Raw genomic sequence first — 19663 nt, 5'->3', positions numbered from 1 at the left:
ACCCCGCGCCGCCCCGCCCCCTTCCTCCCGCTCGGGGCCGCCGCCGCCGCAGCCGCGGGGCTTGTTGTTGACTTTAAGGAAAACTCCTGACGTCAGGGGCTGGCTCTCGGCGACTGGCGGGAGCGGCTTCCCCGCGTCCCCGTCCTGCCCGCCGCCTCGGCTCCCCGCCCAGTCGAGCCCTTGTCCTCAGGCTTCCCCGCGCCCCCCGAACCCGCAGCGCCCCGCGCCCCGCTCCTCTCGCGAGAACATCCCCCAACCAGCCGGGGCCGGGAGCGGAGCCGTCGTGCCCGTTCCCGGGCGGGAAGTTACGGGCTTCTCCGCGCGAGCTGACGCCGCGACCGCCCGCGACCGGACGGCTAGGGCTCCCTCGCGGCGGCGCCTCCCGCACGCCTGCAACCCGAGCTGCGGGCGGGAGCGCGCAGCCTCCCCGGCGTCCGCGGCCCCTCGGGAGCAGCGCCGCACCTGGAGCGGGGTGGGCGGGGCCGACCGGGCCGACCCCACCCCCACCCCCTCCCCACCTTCTGCACCTGAGCGAGAGGGCTGCAGCCCGGACGCGGGGCTGCACCTGACCGGCCAGGCCCGCGTCCCCGAGGCAGGAAGGGCTAGTACCCCACCCGTGAACACAGGGTGCAGTGGGGTCATAATTCACTGTCAGATCACAGCCGTTTTAGGGATATTTTCCTGGACTTTGGGAAGCCATGATGTTATTGCGTTCACGACCAAGGCACCATTTCTTTTGAAGTTCATGGTTCCTAAGACTACTTGCAATGCAGGCTGTTTTTCCAAAACACTATATTTTGCCACATATCACACAACATAAAGTTTTAAAGGAAGCTTTTGTTTCTTAAAACCATGTTTGGGGCTGGGGAGATAGTTCAGCAGCCCCGGCCTCCCTGGCAACGCAAGGTCCGGAGTTCAATTCCCAGTACCAAAAAAAGAAAAAAAAAAAAAAAGGTTTATCATGCTGGCAACACCCGGAGAGCACCCATATTAATCTGCCCTGTGACTCTAGCCTTGCTGAGGTACCTGTTTTCTCCCCCTGAAAGATTCTTGTAGATGCCAGTGTTTTCTCTGTGTAGAATTTCTCCTGACAAGCACTTCCTTCTGTGCCTCTCCAGGTCCTTCCTTTCAAATGATATTCCCTAATATTTGTACAGTGAGTTTTATTGGTACACTTACGACCATATCTTTTCTCTTGTGAAATGCACATCTGTTGGAGTTGTGGAGTAAGGAAGAGAAGGTGTCTTTCGTTTTCACTGAAATTTGTTTTGCCTGACCAGTCTAAACAAAATTAGGCTTTTGAGCCTACACAATTGGGCTAGGGATATTAGGAAAAGAAATAGGTACACAACCCATCTTAAAGTCCTCCAATGCTGCCTTCCCCTCCTTCCATATTTCCCAACAGGTAGTGAGCTGATCAGTCAGCAAACTGAAGGTATGATGGTGCATACCTGTAATCTCAGAACTCTGGAAGGCTGAGACAGGGAGGTCACAAGTTCTAGCCCAGTCTAGATGATTTAGGGAGCTGGAGAGACCCTGCCTCAGAATAAAACAAAAAATTGGAGATGTGGCTCAGGAAGAAGGTCCTGGGTTCAATCTCCAACATGGTAAAAATGAGCAAAAATCATACACTATTCATGATTCTATTGTCTACCAATAAAATATACATAATTTCTATAATTGTCAGACTCCTAACAATTGCTGTTGGCAAAATGCTTCCATTGCAGGTTTGTTGCTATAAAACCCAAATGTGGGTCAGATTTTTATTCTGTTGTAGCATAGCCCAATTTTATTTTTAAGAAAACCATCTCCAAACAGCAACCCTAAAGAATGGTCAAGCTTTTAAAAATATTTTACTCTGAGAGAATATTGTGCTATTATGAATTACTGATTTACTAGCTATCTCTTATCAATGAAATTTCGTTTGTTTTGAATAAACTCATAGCTGGTCTTGAACTCATGGCAGTCCTCCTGTCAGCCTCCCATGTGCTGGGATTATTGGTGTGTGCCACCACACCTGGCTCTAAAACTATTTTATAAACTAGAATAGGTTTTGTGTGTTTGAAAGAATTTATACTTTACTTATTTTTTCTTAGACAATATTTTCATAGGTTTCTATAATAAAGCTGCTACAAAAACAAACACAAACTCTATGATCACCAGCCAATAGAAGTATATTTCTCATCCTGCTAAAGTCTTGAATGACAGAAAGTCTCCACTGAATATTAACATTTAGGCCCAAATTCCTTCCACTATGGAGCTCTCGCGTGCTCAGCTTGTAATCACATCCAGTGGGCAAGGAAGGTGTTATGAACATCACTTCCACTTGCATGTCCCCAGTAAGAACTCTTTCAAGCCATCAAACTATGAGACAGTTCACGAAATGGATTCAGCTCAGGAAGAAAAAAGATTGGGGGAACAGTGAAGCAGGCACTGCCACAATTGGTTTACAAAATAACTATGTTACTTCTACAGCTGAAGTAAGAACTGTAACTTACAAAGAGGCCTAAGTAATATACTACCCACCTGATGTTTGTGTTCTCCCAACATTCAAATGTGGAATCCCAACCTCCAATGTGAGGGGACTAGAAGTGGAGCCTTTAAGAAGTGCTTAGGTCCCAGGGTGGAGCACCAGCCCCAAGAAGAATAGTGACCTCAAAAGAAATGACAAAGAACTGGATCCCCCTCTCTACTCTCCACTTTGGAAGTAAACAGGAAGACAATTATATGCAAACCAGGAGGCAAACCTTCACCAAACACCAGAGGAGCAGAGGACTGGACCCTGAACTTCTAGCCTCCAGGACTTTGACAAGTAAACTCCTATTGAAAAGTCACCCAGTGTGTGGGATTTTACTATAGCAGCACAAACTAACTAAAATAAAGAAGAGTTCATTGCAATAGCTATCTGTACCAGTTGTCTTTCTCTTTTGCATGGATGTCTTTCTTACAGCATGGGCCACGTGCCTGTTTCAGAACATGCAAGCCTTCCTGAGGACCAGATTATGTCACTAATCTGGTTCCATGTAAAACTGGAATACTCGAAGCACTGTGGAAACTTTCCACTTCATTGTCAGTTTGTTTCTCCTGCTACATAACTACAGTATGAATGAAAAAATTTTTCATTCATATCCTTTCTCAGAAAGTTAAATCTGTTGCCCACTGAAGCAGTCTGTACTTCATATTTTATATTTCTTAAAATATGACACTTGGGTCACAGAAAGCTACTGACCACAATTAACTGCACATAGGACTCCAATTCATGTTCTAATTCCAAAGCAAAGAGCATACATTATTATTATTCCCAGCTGAGCAGCAGAATCATGGTGTGGAATAAAACCAATACATATTGTAATCTCAGAGCTTCATTTTAGTGTATAATTTTATCTTCATGGGGTCATGTGCATCTTTAGTTGTTTCAGAGTCTGCTCTGTAGGAATTGAACTTCTCAATACAACAGCTAACAGTGAAATGATAACCGTAAGTTTCCAACCTTCACCTGGCTAATTACCTAAACTCCTTCTTCAGTTATCTTATGTAAATACAGTCATGTTCCAGAAAGTTTCCTGGTCTATTTAACAACAGTCCCTTCTACTAAGGAAAGCACTTACAAAATCACCTGAAAAGTTTCAAATCCACACCTGACCTTCTTTTTGTTTGTTTGTTTTTAAAGAGAACTTGGAAAAAAATGTTAAAAAAGAGAACTTGGACACTAAGACCAGATATTATTTGTTTATTTATTTATTGTATTTTAGGAAAGGGTCTATAGAGTGTTCAGGGTCTCACTACTAGAGCAGACTCACAGTAATTCTCTTGTTTACAGCCTCCCAAGAGCTGAGATTACAGGAGCATGCCACCAGGCCCAGTCTCAATTGCCATCTCAGTGCGCCCCAGGGGCAGGGCCGGCAAGGCAGGCCCAGGGATCAAACTCTGGCCCCTCTGCCTGCTTGCAGGCGCTTTAATGTGCTGAGCTATTTGGCCAGCACTATGACCTTCTTTTAAATCTTTCATGAAGTCTTTCAGTTGTTGACTCTGTCATCTCATTGATATCAGTCTGCTTTTTTTAGTAGGAGAAAGTCCAGTCTCCAAATGTTTTTGTTGACCTTCAGACACAACTGTGGCCCATTAAGTTACAAATACTATCTGGATTCAGTAATGACATTTTAATCAAAATACTGAATTTGCTTTAGAATTCAATCCTTTGGGCAAAAGGCCTTAAATGGGAGAACAGGCAGGCTTTCCTTCTCTACTTGCCCATGTCGTTTCTCTCTTCCACCCTACAAGCCAGTTCCTAGATAAAGGACAAAACAGTTCTTACCCAGCTGGCACCATTGTTAGCCAGCTTTGCCAATGCTTAGCCTGGCATGCAGGACCAGCTACCTGATGCGTAAGGCCTGGTGCAAAATGGTAACTCCCCACTCCTTCTTGGAGAAGAATTAACACTTTCAAGACCGTGACATTAGAGCAGCAAACCAATGGTAGGCTCCTATACATTGCCAGTCCCTGGAGCTATCATTATGTGCTTAATTAAGGCTGGCTGTCCAGGGATTCTTTAAAGTATTGCTCCTGGCTTCTCTACTTTCCATCCCTATGACGTGGGTGATGCACCTTTCCTTTCAGTCTGCTACTCCTAATTACCCTCAGCTTCTGTTTTCCTCAGCCTGCTAGAATCCTTTCACACACACCCTGCCCCCTCCTCCTCAGGCAGTCCTAGGTGTATTCAAGATGCCTCTAGGCCAGTTCTTTCTCTTCCAGGGAACTGGGCTACAGGAAACAGTCAAGCAACCTACCGGTCATTCTCTCCCTCTTAGTTCTGCACAGAAGCAGTTGGGCAACCTGTTTTCCAGTTTCCTGAATGGAAGTCAGACCTCATTCCACAGAATCCCCCCATGGCAGGCATCAGCTGACGCAATGGAAGCCCACAGAAGCCTCCTGCCCTAGGCCAAAGAAGTATCTTCCCCTCCTCCCCTCCAAGGGTAGTGAGCACAACTTTCTCATCATCCCTTCATTTGAATTTTCTCTACTATTTTCTACCTTCCAGCAGATGAAAATATTTGAGTCCCAGACTAGGTTTGGAACTATTTATTTCATAAGAACACCCTAGCTAGAGATTTCATAATTTTTGAATAACATCTTGGGATTTCAGTTGAAATGTCAACTTTAAATCCTATTAAAAAGCATATTCTCTCTGTGGCATAAGTGTTTGCTCTGTTTATTTGGATGTGTGCTCACATGTATTAAAAAATTATCAGCTATTACCAAATAAAATATATTTAGATTAACAGGTGTTCAAGAAAAAAAATAATTAAAATAGTATCTTCTCTACATTTGTTTGTATTTCTGTTTAACAAATATGTGCCAACAAATTTGCCTCTTTCAAACATTGTTACCTACATTCATGTTATTAAATATTTTTAGAGACTCCTGCCCCTGATGAATGTCTCAAATGTTTTTCCTTTAAAAATTTAAACTTGAACACCATGAAAGTTTATCTCTGAAGATCCTGTCATATAGATCCTACAAAATCAAGAACAAAAATGCAGAAGTACAATTTGTAGGAGAGCTGGTTCCTGGACAAAGGTTAAGCTGAGAAACAAAACAGGCATGAATCATAGGCGGTGAATTCCTTTTAAAGCAATGCAAAATGGCCTTGATTTCCAAAGTGGAATTACCATCTGTACTAGTCACCTTCCTACTTTGGGAACAAGATACCTGACATACAAAGCTTAACGGAGGCCAGGTTTGTTTGAGCTCACAGTTCAAAGGTTTCCTTCTTGGTCAGCTCCAAGGCAGGAACATTGAAGTGGAAGGGCATGATAAAGAAAAGCTGCTCACCTGGCAGCCAGGAACCTGTGAGAGGGAAGGAATCCCAAAAGGAAAAAACCTACCCTTCAAATGCATCCCCACCCCCACCCCCTTCCTCCAGCTAGTCCCCAGCTCCTATTAGCCACCTATGGCTATTTAGTCAGCTCCTATGAGTGCATCTATGAACTATAAATCCCTTGGGTTCATCTGGTAAGGGTTTGGCCCCCTCCCAATCCAATCACCTTCAGGTATCCCCTGGTCAAATCAAGTCAGCCGTCAAGATTCACCATCACACATTCCTTTGTTGTACAGTAAGGTATTGAAAATTCAGACAATTTTGAGAGTTTGGTATTTAAACTTCCAACCTTTTCCTTATTCCACCCATAGTGCTATTGGAGACTTTTGAGTATATAAGATTCAGCGAATACCAATGTAATAAACAAGTGTCACTCTGGCCTACATTAGAACCATTGCTTCTCCTCTCTTCTGAAAATTTACTTTCGTAGAGCTGTTTTCTTCCTCTTCCTAGTATCTAAGAAAGTCCCCAAATTACATGTCATGTAGAACCCTAATTTATAAGCAGAAGCTTCCTTAGATAATCCACATGGGACAATTAAGAAAGAGTGAAGAAGTAGGCAAAGTGTCCCATTTTTATTATTGCTAAAGCATTTGCATCTTAATTATCATGGCTTTTTCTCAAATCCCAGGTCAGGGTTTCATAAAACCTATTTGTATATTTGCTCAGTGCCCCTGTCTTCCTTGATCAAGTTTTGAAGCTTCAGATCATTCAGTTCACGTGTTGACATTCACTCTAACTTAATTCCATAAACATGTGCTCTCCCTACACGGACAAAGGTTGAGAGCAGGTGTGAGTATAGCTGGGAGCCTATTTAAGGTGTTCTGTGAACATGGGAGACCAGCATAACCAAGAAACAGTAAGTAAGCACGGGACAAAGGGATACGGAAACATACCACAGGGCATGATTAAGAATGGACTAGAGAAAATAAGTCAAGCAAAAGAGAGGTTAATAACACTTTGGATGAGCGCCCAAATGAGATCAGAAGTCAGAGGCCAAGCACTAGAAAAAGCAAGAGAGAGACCTCGAGGTTTTCTACAAGAAAGTGGATGCAGGGAAGATTTTGGTGATGGGAAGACGTAAGATGGACTTGAAGAATAATCATGAGAGGGAAGAAGATGGCCTGAGTGCAGAGATTGTAGCCAGGAAAAAAGAGAAAGAGTCTCCAGAATAAAGTATGATGGGGGACTGAGGATTCGTTAGTGGCCAGAGCAGTGAAGACAAGAAGGAATAAAGGGTAATGATGCTCACATTTCTCCCTTTCCTGCACAGGAAAGTGTGTATGCCTGCACACTTGCATACATGCATGTGTATCTCTGTGTGCACATGCACACATACACTGTGCTTATTATTGCTCATCTTGGAGAAGATTCTTAAAAAGCAAAATTGTGAAGATTTAAAAGGCAAGACTGTGAAGAAGAGGAGCCATTTGTTTAGAATGGGAGTATGCCCGTTGGATTTCTAGGTAGGCACACTGCTTGCTGTGGTTTAGATGTTACAGTTCCCCACCCAAAGGTCCAAGTGTTAAAGGCTTGTATCCCAGCCCCACGCTCTATTGGGAGGTGACAGAATCTTTAACAGGCAGAGCCTAGTGAGATGTCCCTAGGTCACTGTGGGCATGCACTTAATGGGGATTGTAGATCAAAGCCCTGTCTTCTTTCCTTTTCTGGTTGTGAGGCAGATAGTATGGCTGCAACTTCTAGTCCTGTTGTGATGTGATGCTTTGCCCATACCAAAAAGGACAGCAAACCATAGACTGAGACATCTAAAACTGTAAGCCAAAATAAATCTTTGTTCTTTACAAATTGATCAGCTCAGGTATTTGTTTTATTGACAGAAAGCTGCCTGCCACAGTAATTAACACAATGGTTGACACAGTAGAGTACTCAGAGTATGCCAAGTATTGGACTCAACATTCTACCAGAATCAAGTGATTTAACACCAGAGGCATTTGGGAATATGGAAATATGGAAGTCTGCTACAGGATTTGCTCTTAAGATAGAGGTCTGCTTTAGAGTATGGAATAAGTGACACAAAGTAGTATTTGTGATACAAGAATGGAGCTTTGGAAGCCAAGGCAGTAGAGAGTTTTAAAAGGAAGACATGGTTTGGTAGTATGAATGCTGCACAGAAGTCATGTAAAAGATCAAATCTGATGTCTACTAAATTTTACAACTAAATGGGAAGATACTGGTTTCTGGGTGGAAGAAATTTTGTGGAGTGATGCAGGTGAAATCTTCACTAAACTGAGTTAAATTTAAAAAAATAGCCAATTGAGAAAGAGAGGATAGAGAATGATAAAGAGAGGAACTGATGCTTATCAAAACCTACTAAGAGCCAATTTATATTTTCTTCTTCCATGTGGAAGGACAATGCAGACAGTCCCTGACTTGTGGTTTTTCTCAACCTTATGATAGTGCAAAAACAACGTACATTTAGTAAAAACCATACTTCAAGTCTTGACTTTCGATCTCTTCTCAGACAAGCTATATATGGTATAATATTCTCTCGAAACCCTGGGCAGCAGTAGCAAACCATACTTCCAAATCTGCCATGAAGTCACACAGGCTAACAACTGACACCTACAGAATTCCATGTTGCTAAGCTTGGATGTTCAGTAGGGTAGTATTGTTAAATGCACTTTCAACATAATGAGATTTTTTTACAACTTCTGATGGGTTTATTGAAATGTAATCACATCCTGGGGTCCAGCTTAGATAGGAAGCATGTAGTAGACGGGGGAGATATTTAACAGTGACCATAGTTTCATGGGTTGAAGGAGGAAGGACCAAATGACAATGCCTATTAGTTGCATGTAAAATGAAGAATGAATCGTAATGTAACGTTTGAGTTCCTTGAACATAAGATGATACATGTCTTACATTTGAGCTCTTCTAACATACTAGTGGACGCTGCTGCCACTGCCCAGACCTGCAGCCCCAACCTTGCAGAATTGATGTGTATCTTCTCCTAGCCACTGGGAGTGTTGGTCATTGGTACTTTTTAATTAAATTGTCTTTTCAGGATCTTCGCTCTACTGAGAAAGCCACTTTATCTCGGGTTGCATCCACTTCTCAGTGACCACACAGTCTAGGGGTGCGAGGTCCAAGCCTCTAGCCTGAGTTCAGCGTGGTTCTAGAGCTCCATCTCTACCCCTGCATTGGTAACCGCTCTTCTGGCCTCCATGCTCTTATGGGATCAGTTAAGGTCTTTTGTTGTGATTACACCACACTTTCCATCTACCCAGTTCTTCCTCCTTCACTCCCCTTCCAGTATTATCCTGGCCTCTCTTCCCACAAACACCATGCACATCAATCTCCATCTCAGAGTCTGTCTCATTGCAAATCCACCTGCAGAAAACACAAAGAATACCACATTCAGTTCCTTAAAGATGTGGCCTGTGCTACTCGAAGGAATGTCATTGTGCAAGGCTAAGTGGACCAACAGCTGTCTGCGGTGGGAGCAACCACCTTTCTTCCTCTCCTCTTGTTTCCTTGTGGATTCAAATTATACTCCTGCCCTATCCCGTTCCTTACTCCTTCATTCCAACAGAATCTTCCAGAGGACCTTAGATTCTGAAGGGGAAGTAACTGGACACTTAGCCCATTCTGGAGTACACCGTGTTTGGAGAATAAGGTGGAATGAATGCTCTCATATGCCAAGAGGCCTGCCCCTAGGGAGTGGCCTACGTTTTCTGGTTCTAGGGTAAAATCTTAGCAAATATACTTGTATGCAGGCCCAAGGGAACATTCTCCAATCTAGCTTTTACTAAGGCAAAGCTGCTACTTTCTTCTCTGTTGTCAATTTTGTATTGTATTTTTCTACCTTTGAGAGGGAAGGAAGACACTATTCGAGTGCTCTTTCGAGTGAGAAATGGCAAGGAAAGAGTGGCAAGGAATGGGAAGAATAAAGCTGATGTGGAGCGTAAATGAAAGAAAAATGTGACAGTTCCGACATTAGAAAATGCCTATGAACTCTAGTCCTGTATGGGAAGCAGTTCATTCCTGGGAAGCAGTGACTCACAAATGGCATCTACCCAGGCTCCCAGGCATTAGATTTAAATCATTGTTCCTTTATTTTACAAGTTTTTTGGCTTAATTCAAAAGATTCATAAAGAACCAAGCAAGTTGGCTCTGTTACAAAGAAGAACTGCACCAGCATTTTGCTGAAATCAGTTTTACCATTAACTTAATTACATTTTATTACTAAAAGATAAGTATGCTAAGTGAATCCTCATATCAAAACACCTATTATAGGTTTGCAGAACTGACTGTAAGGATGACAGTATTTTCATTAATGCCTATTTTAAAATTACTTTAATTTGACCTCATTTTACCCCAAATTACCCTTTGAAATAATTTTTCAGGCTTAGTCCCAACTTAAGGGTGACTCTGCAATTTTTCTGTAGCAAAAAAAGTTACGATAAAATTTTGGTTTGTTTTGAGAATAAACAAAATGAAGGCAAATTTATGTCTTATGCCAGTCAAGTGCACCAAGTGTTGTCTGTTACCAATTTCACATTTAATAGAACTCTAATCCTGATACTGATTTTTATTAACAGGAAGTAATGAAGTTTCAAGAGCTATAAAACATGCATTTAGTTTTTCTTATCTGTTTGGATCAGTGTTAGGCTTTTGCAGGTGGCATTAATTATAGATTAACTGAATCCATATAACATTTATTGCTTGCCCAACGAATTGCATATCAATAAGGCTTTTTATCAGTTTGTTCTGAGACATGCAAATTTCATACAAAAAAATGGAAGCTATACAACAGTAGCATCTCACTTTGTAAAGTACAGGAAGTGAGAGGAAAGGGAGGAGCCTTCAAATTTCCTAACCTACTGTCATATTCTCAGCCAGCCCTGAGAGGAAGGATGCATGGGACAACCTGACGGCTCTGCTCTGAGGTGATGATGGGCTTGTGCTGAGCTATTGACATTCGTACCTGGGCCTCTTGTGATCAATGACACTCAATTTGGAGACGACTGACTGAGGTTAATGGTGCAATCTGTGACTTTGGAACAGAGTTCTGCTCTATGTGAAACTAATTGGCCCATATGGGGATTAAACTGGTAACAGTGTCCTCATTTGTCAACCCATCTACTCAGCGTTTGACTCCAGTTGTGTTTGAGGACTGCTCCGAACTCAGGCAATGTCTCTCAAACCATACTATCACAACTTCAGGAGAAAGGGGCAATTTTAAAAGTATCAACCCATAACCATAACACTGCAAGAAAATTGTTATAAACCAAAATAATAAATAACCCTACTGCCAATTGTTTTTAAATGAATATCTCTGCCTTTGGGAACAACAGGAGGTAGGTCTGTTTCCCATTAAATGCCTTATTCCACCGCAGATTCTAGAGTTGCTTCCAGAAGGTGGGCCTTCAGACCCCTAGTCTGGCTGTCCAATGATTGCTCAAAGAATTGCCACCCAAATGCCCAAATTTTGCCCAAAGTGTCACACATAGAACTGGGTCCAAACCTTCTTTTCCTCGCTACATCTTTCTTTCTGTGTTTGCCAGGATCCTTTCTATAGTCTTAACCCCACAATATTTTAAAAACCCATGTACCAATTCTGCAATCAATGTCTTGACTTTGGCATTTTTTTTTCTGTACTTTTTAGGGAAGGGTCTACAGGGTGTTCAAGGTCTCACTACTAGGCTGGACTTGTAGTGATTCTCCTGTTTACAGTCTCCCAAGTACTGGGATTACAGTCATGCGCTACCATGCCCAGTCTCAGCGAGCCCTAGGGACGGAGCCAGCATGGTACGCCCAAGGATCGAACCCCTGTCCGCTGCTCCTGCTTGCAGGGGCTTTAATTCACTAAGCTATTTGGCCGGCCCCTAATATCTAGACTTTGAAAGGAAAAAAAAAAAACAAAAAACAGTATTGTATGCCACAAAATAAAAGCTCATTTTTGGCTCCAGACTTACAAGATATATGTCAACAACACAGCATAATTCTAATTCGAACCTTCTTTTTAGAGCAACTTGTATTTTATTTCTCAATTTCCTACATAATTAACCCAAAACCTTTCTCTGATTCAATTAATACTTACTATCTGACTAATCCATACAGAAACAAGCTGCAAATTATCAGTTCAGTGTGATGAGGTGGTGCTTATAGCATAGTGGAAATAAAAAAGTTAGATAGGAAGCTTAGTAGACAATGAGAAAGGTGACACAGTGATCACCTTTCTGTCCAGTAGGCAGGCACTTCTTTATGTAAAGCCCTCCTCAGTCAGAAGCAATTTTAAACTGAGCACTGTTGGCTGGGAAGATAGCTCAGCAGCATAAGCGCTTGCCTGGCAACGTCCCAAGTTCGATCCTCGGTACCGCAAAAATAAATAAACAAAAATAAAATAAAACGAGCCCCTATGTAATTACGATCCAGATCCATCCAGAAAAGAGAATATCAGCAGCACCTTAGGCTCGGGCCTGCTCTTCCCTAGTGACAGCTCCGCTTCCCTCAAGAGAAAGTGCTGCTTTGTCTTTTGAGATAATCCTTCCCTTGATCTTCAGCCTGGTGTTCCTCCATTGGATCAATCCAGGAAGAATTTTTGTTTAAATTTCTCTTTGTTCTCAATATCATACCTTTAAGATTCATCCATTGTAACTATATTTTTTCATTTTACTCCATCTCATGAAGATATCATGATTCTTACAGGAGTTTGTGTACTTCATCTAAATTCAAATTTATGAATACAAAACTTTAAAGTTTTTTCTTTTTATTGTCTATAATGTCCTCCTTTTCATTGCAGACATTGGTTGTTTATACTCCTTTTCATTTTTTAAGATCTTTTCTTTTAGAGATTTATTGATTTTTCCAACGTTTCAAAAAATACAACCTTTTAGTTGACTAGGTATAATTGATACTTGTTTTATAATGCATGCATCCCTATTACTTTATTATTTTCTTCTACATTCTTTAGTTTTATTTGGCCTCTTTTTTTATAATTTCTTTTTTTAATGTATTTGGTACAGGGCCACACTATGCAGCTCAGATTCATAGTGATCCTCCTGTTTTCAGTTTCCCTAGCGCTGAGGTTACAGACATGCACCACCATGCCTGGTCTTCTTTTCATAATTTCTTTTCTTTTCTTTTTTTTTTTTTTTTTTTTTTTTTTTGGCGGAACTAGGGATTGAACTCAGGCCCTTGTACTTGCCAGGAAAGCGCTTATTCTACTGGCCATCTCCCTGACCTTTCTTTTTATAATTTCTTGAGGTGGATCAATTACCATATTCATTTCTAGTCTTTCTTCTTTTTCTACTTATATAACTAAAATCTTATCTTTTTCTCTAATAACTTCTTTCATGATATCTCACAAATTTTAAGATATCAACTTAATTATCTTCTTGTTTGAGATATTTGTTATGATTCCTTCTTAGAATTGTATTTCTCAATTCTCCAAAGTATGGGAATATTAATTGCATGATAATTTACGTAAAATTTAAAGTTTATGGAGGCTTGCTGTATGCCCCAACTTTTGATCAATTTGTATAAATGTTCCATGTATGCATAGAAAGAATGGGTATTCTGAATTTTGATACTGTGTTGTATATATGTGCATTGGGGCATTTTTAGTACTAGCTAATTGGAAGACCAATTCAGGAGAATCATTTAAGTTTGTATACCTGTATCCTGGTTCATTCACATAGTGATGAATTTTCCTTGTTTATAAGTGGGCATGTACACCACAATAATTGTTAAAGTATAGTACAGTGACTGCATGGACTACTGAAGACCTTGTACCATGAAGTACTATGTACTGTACACAATGCTGTATACTGTGCTTTTATGACTGGCATAGTCATAAGTTACCCCAAACACATAAATTGTGCTATGCATATATAAAAAAGAGAGGACACAAGAGTGGTATAGAATTATGAACACAAACGTATAGATGGATGGATATATGTGTACACATACATATATGTGTGGGTATTACACGCATGTGTGGCTAAGCTTTTTTGGTTAGCCTTTACATAGAACCAATGTTTTGTCCTTTGACTTTATTTTTTTGAAGGGTTTTTGCTTGTTTAATACATCTGAAAAGAATGCTTATTCAAAGATCGAGACATGAGAAAGCATTGGTTCAACACTAATGAAATCTACAAGAATTAGGATTTGGGGAAGGTGAAAAATTACCTCAACATTTTTAAAAACTGGAAACTGCAATGAAAATAAGTTGATAAGTCCTTATTAACACGAGGAGTCTTTTAAGACTCCTTACAAGATATTTTTAAACTAGAGAGCCTCAACCAGTTGCTGAAAGGCTCCTCATATGGAAAATAGAAAGAAGGGGATCCCCCAGCTGCTCCCCCCCCCCGTGTTGTGATCTCCCCACCCCTGCCCACCCATAGCTTCTTAGTGAAGCAAGCTTGCATCCTCACAACCTGAAAGAGGATGCCAACTATCCCCTAGGCTTCTGTCTTGTAGCACTACCCCTCACATTTCCTCTGTGTCAGGTCCACTGGAATCAAGGAACACAAAACACAACTGAAGGGGCTGGGGAGATGGCTCAGTGGAATAAGCGCTTCCCTGGCAAGCACAAGGGCCTGAGTTCAATCCCGGGTTCCACAAACACACACACACACACACACACACACACACACACACACAACTGAATTGAAAATCTATGCTAAATGTACCAGACAATGACTGACAAGGGAAAAAAAACTTTTTAATTACAAACTCAATGCATTTGGTGTATTTCAAAAGGTGCAATACTTTTCTTTATTATCAGTGAAAGAAGTTAAAATTAACTTCCAAAAAGAGTTTCAAAATCAGCATGTGGCAAACAAATTTCCTTGAAAGTCAGTCACATATAGAGCGCATCCTAGAAAAGAGGAGGGGCAAGACAGCTCCCACCCACTTTCATGAGCTTCATCAAATACTGGGTCTACTCAAGGGTGGAGAAAGAAAAAAGGCAACTTTCAAGAAGGAGTGTTATCAGATGAGACATTTACTATGCTCCTTCCTAAGAGCACCAGGTAGGGAACACATTTTTTCTTGTCCTTTTGCTTTAATTTTTCTGCACCATTGTGTTCTCTATGACAGTCACCTTGCTTGTAGTGTCATGAGTTTTCTGGCAATCAGTGAGTACTGTCTCTAGGGTGCCAAGGACATGAGTACTCTGGTCACCCACTGTGAGGTGGACCTATTCATAGGACATCTCGTAGGTGTCCTGGCCCCAGATCTCATCGAGTTCACGAAGGATGGCTTCCAGTTCTTCCTTGGAGATCCTTGTTAAAGTCTGGGTAGGGGCATCCCCAGAGACATCACAGGATCCACCAGTCGGCTCTGTGGACATCCCGGGTGGTGTCTCTGGGCTCTGGCTTGAACCCTGGCCAGAGGGTTCGTTGCCACTTTCATTGCCAGCTGTTGGAGGCACGCAGAGGTTTGGCGCGGGCTCAGACTGGGCTTTCACATGCTCCGTGTAGGAATCCGAGAAGTCCTGCGGGAAGTCAGTTTCTTCAGGGGCCTCAAAGAAGGAGCTCATCTCTGCTATTGCTTGAAGACTGAAGAAGATACACTGTGGGATCCCACAAGGAAAAGGAGGTCAGGGCTCCATCCCAACTCGAATCCTAGCTGGACACCCCCGTCTCCTCCACCCCATGGGGGCTATCCTAATCCATCCCCCCTCGTCTCTTGCCTAGACGCTGCAACACTTCTCAGCTGGTGCAGCACACCTTCCACACACACTGTCACTTCTCTGCCATGCCAGTTCTGCTGATGTGACTGTCAGGGGTGGCCAAGGTGCAGATAGACGCATGAGTGCCCTGCCTCCCCTGAAGAGATCTCGTCACAGAGACATTTCTAAAAACGCCCTGCTCCCCAGACATCTTACCAGGGTCTCCTTCAAAAGAATAAACTTTCCATTATTATCTCATCTCATGCCCCCCATGAACTCGGATAGAGGAATCCTGCATGATTGATTTCGTGCTTTTCTGAGACAATCATGCTAGGTAATTCAGAGTGACCTTAACTCAAGCCATTTCTCCTGTCTTACTGGCATTGCAGGCATACAGCATCGTGTCCAGCATTCATGATGAATTATGAAGGGGAGAAAATACAAGTTCAGAGAGATGAAGAGATTTGGCTCGGGTGGAAGATTCTTAATATAAATTAGACCTATCTGGCACTGGGCAGTCACAGGCTTGCATCCACTCTGGACATTTCGCCTAAGGCCACTCCAAGGATTCTTGCTTCCTGATCATATCCCAGAAAAGACCAGCTTCCAACAACCATTTTGCTGTACACTGAATGCCTAAATCTCTCCCAGAAGTTTGGATACTGAAATACTAACCCAAGTGGAAAAGTATGAGGAGGGGTGGCACTAGAGAGACGACGAGCCAGGAGGTAAAACACTCTTGAATGCCATCAAGGTCTTCCAAAGTGGAGGAAAAGTAGAAGTTTTTGTTCTTCCTGTGTGAGGGCACAGCAACAGGGTGGCTATAATGGCTTGTGTATGCATGTGCTCAGAGCCAGATGAGTTTGAGATACGGCTGGTTGGATCCAGAGTGTGTGTGGCTGTGATGGAGCATGTGTGATTCCCCATTAGCCCACTCCTTGATCAGGGGTAGTCCTGAGTGTGGACAATGGGAAGCCCCACCCTGGGTACGCCACCCACACCAAGGATGTGTGGCCTGGGTCAAATGTAAGGGACTGTCTTGGTTACTTTTCTGTCACTGCTGGGACAAAATGCCTGCCACTCAAAATTAAGGAAGGAAGATTTATTTAGCTGACAATTTGTGCAGGTTTCAGCCTGTAATCAGCTGGCTCCAAGTCAGAGTGGTGTGGCAGGGGGGTGAGAGTTCAAGACAGAGAAAGACAGCAAAGGAAGCAAGAGCAAAAGAAGAAAGAACCAGCTTCCTTTCCTCCCTCATAAGCAGGTTACCACCCCCTAGGGGAGTATATGCGGCACTCACACCATCTCTGCACCCTCCTCTTGCACAAGATGAGAACATTTACACAGTGAAGACCTGGCCTCCTGCTGAGCAGCTAGTGAAATTTCTAAACTTCTCAAGGTGATACAATGTATCAACCATAGCAATTCACTCCTTTTAACTTGGCAACCAGATACATTTCTTTAAACTGGTCCCCAGACACAAAGATATGCTTAGTTTTATCATTTCACAACCTGAACATCATGGCATAGGTTTAGCAATCCTTAAGACTCAGTAGTAAGTCTATCAACATTACATTATGTTACAGCCATAACACTTCCCCCCCCAACCCCCAAGATTCATGCACATCCCTTTATGCAAAAGGCATTTAGTCCACCTGCAAAAGTTACCAAACTCCTAATAGTTTCAGCCTTGCTAAAAAGTTCAAGTCCCAAAGCTCTGAGATATAAGGCAAACTCCTAGTTGCAAGCCCCTGTACAAATGAAAAGTTGGTTAGACACCTCCAATATTCAACAGAAATACACATTTTTGTTACAAAAGTTACAAATGGGAATACAAAGGATTGGGACCAAAGCAAGTCCAAAATCTAGCAGGATAAACATTAAGTCCTATAGTTCCATCTCCAGCGTCTGAAGCAATCTGTGGCAAATTGTGAGCTCCAAAGGGCTTGAGGTACAGCTCCCATAACTTCTCTCTTGGGCCAGCTGTGCTCCCTTCTTACAGCATTTCCTTAGAGGACCCATGTTCCTGACTTTTCCAAACTTTTTGGGTCTCCACCTCACCTTTGTCTTCACACTCACAGCTCCACATATTGTCTTATCAGGCACACAATGCCTGGCCTTCCAGGCCTTCTGAAGTCTAGGTGGAAGCCTTTTAACTCAAATAACTCTTGCATTCTGCGTGCACCTAAAACCATGCCTTACGGATGATGTCAAAATTTGCTGCCAGCTGGAGCAGGTGCCAGACTTTCCTCTCTCTTGGCTGAAGGGGTGTCGGGATCACTGGGCATTGTGAATGCAATTCTAAGGAACAAATTTTCTATGCCGCAGCTCTTCTTCAACCTGGTGTAGCAGCTGCCATTCCAGAACATGAGATTCTGTAGATTTCTCCTCAAAGTAGTCTTTTGCAATTCTGAGGCTGCAAAGAGCAGAGTCTCACTGCTTCTTGCCATACCCTCAGGCCGTCTTTTATATTCTCCCGTTTCTTCTCAGTAATTGAAATTTTCTCAGCTCTATCTTTGTAGTCCACAGCTTTACTGGAGCTTCCTTTCTGGTCAAACTTACAATGTTTTACATCATTTTACTGAGCTTTCTGTTCTTGATTCTCAACATAAATCTGATTAAAAGCCCCCAACAGTAGTCATGCCACTACTTCAACATTTGACTGCCTTGAAATTTCTTCTTCCAGATTTCTATCAGCATTCTAGCCTTCTGACCAGAACCTCCCACACAGAACAGCAAAAGGCATTCCAGTACTAACTACTCCTTTAGGTGATATCTCCAAACCTTTCCAAACTCTTCCCACAAACCATTCCCAAAGGCTCTTGAACCACTTGGTCAGGGGTAGTCATAGTAACAAAACCACTTTTCTTGTACCAAATTCTTAGTTACTTTTCTCGCACTGAGAAAAAATACTGTATGCCCAAAATTAAGGAAGGAAAGTTTTAATTTTTAGCTCACAGTTTTTGCAGGTTTCAGTCTGTAACCAGCTGCTCCAAGTCAGGGTGGTGTGGCAAAGGGGACAGAGTTCAAGGCATCAGAAGAACGCAAGAGCAGTGAGAGCAAAAAGGGGGAGAGAAAGCCTCATTTGCTCTCTGTTTGTAAGCAGGCTGCCACCCCCTCTGGCAGGCATGTGTAACACTCACACCATCTCTGTGGGATCCTCTTTGTGATCATGGTATCTCCCCTGCCAGGTAGTATTCTGTGGGGTCCTCTTGCACAGGATGAGGATGTTTATAAAGTGAGGATCCTGCCCACCCCCCAAGGTGCTTAGTTAAACTTTTAAATGTCTCAAGTTGCCACAACGTATCAACCATTACAGGGACAGAAGGAAGGCTGCTGTTGTAGCTTGGTGCTTCCCTGCTGGGCTGGTTGCTACTTTGCTGCCTCTGCCAGCCATGACCTGTTGCTCCTTTGCTGTGCCAACCTCCCTCGGCGCCAGCAAACTAGGACCTGAAATCTCTGCCAACTGCAGGCGACCATCAACCTTTTCTCCTTTCACTTTGGTGTTAGGTATTTTGTCCCTGCAGTGAGAAAAGCAAGGAAAATGGTGCCAGTTATAAACCAGAGAGCAGACTACACTGGTCCCTTAAGCTCACAGACCACTGATCTTGTGATTTCAGACTCCGCCTCTGCGAAACATCAGTTTTTATTGCCTGTAAGCTACTCCGTCCATGGAATTTTATTATAGGAGCCCAAACGGGATGGACTAAGTGAAGTGCAAGTCTTTGGTCTGGTGCTGCATGGCTCTGGTCGCAACCCAGGAGGCTGACCCAAGTGGGCTGCAATTTCAAGGCAACCTAGGCCTCGTTGAAGCAGAAACCTAACTCCGCATGGCCATGTTTTAAACTTCTGTCCCAAGCTGAATTCCAAGGTTCGCACACGCTAGACAAGGTCTCCGAGTGCTGAGCTATAGCTCTAGCCATTTTAAAGTTTTTATTTTGAGACAGTCTTACTAAGTTGCTTGGGCTGGCCTTCTACCTCCGCCTTGGTAGGGTGGAGGATCCTCCTACCTCAGCCTCATGAGCGGCTAGAGATCCATCACGCCAGGTTTTTTGGTGAATTTTTAAAAGTTCAGCCATTTTGTGTTTTAGCCAGAAGATTTTGTTCATGTACGCTTAAAACAATCAACAAGAATTGGATAATTTTTT

Source organism: Octodon degus, unplaced genomic scaffold (assembly GCF_000260255.1).
Source record: "Octodon degus isolate 3935 unplaced genomic scaffold, OctDeg1.0 scaffold00017, whole genome shotgun sequence".
Classification (NCBI taxonomy): Eukaryota; Metazoa; Chordata; class Mammalia; order Rodentia; family Octodontidae; genus Octodon; species Octodon degus.
Note: the sequence above shows the minus strand (reverse complement) of the source record.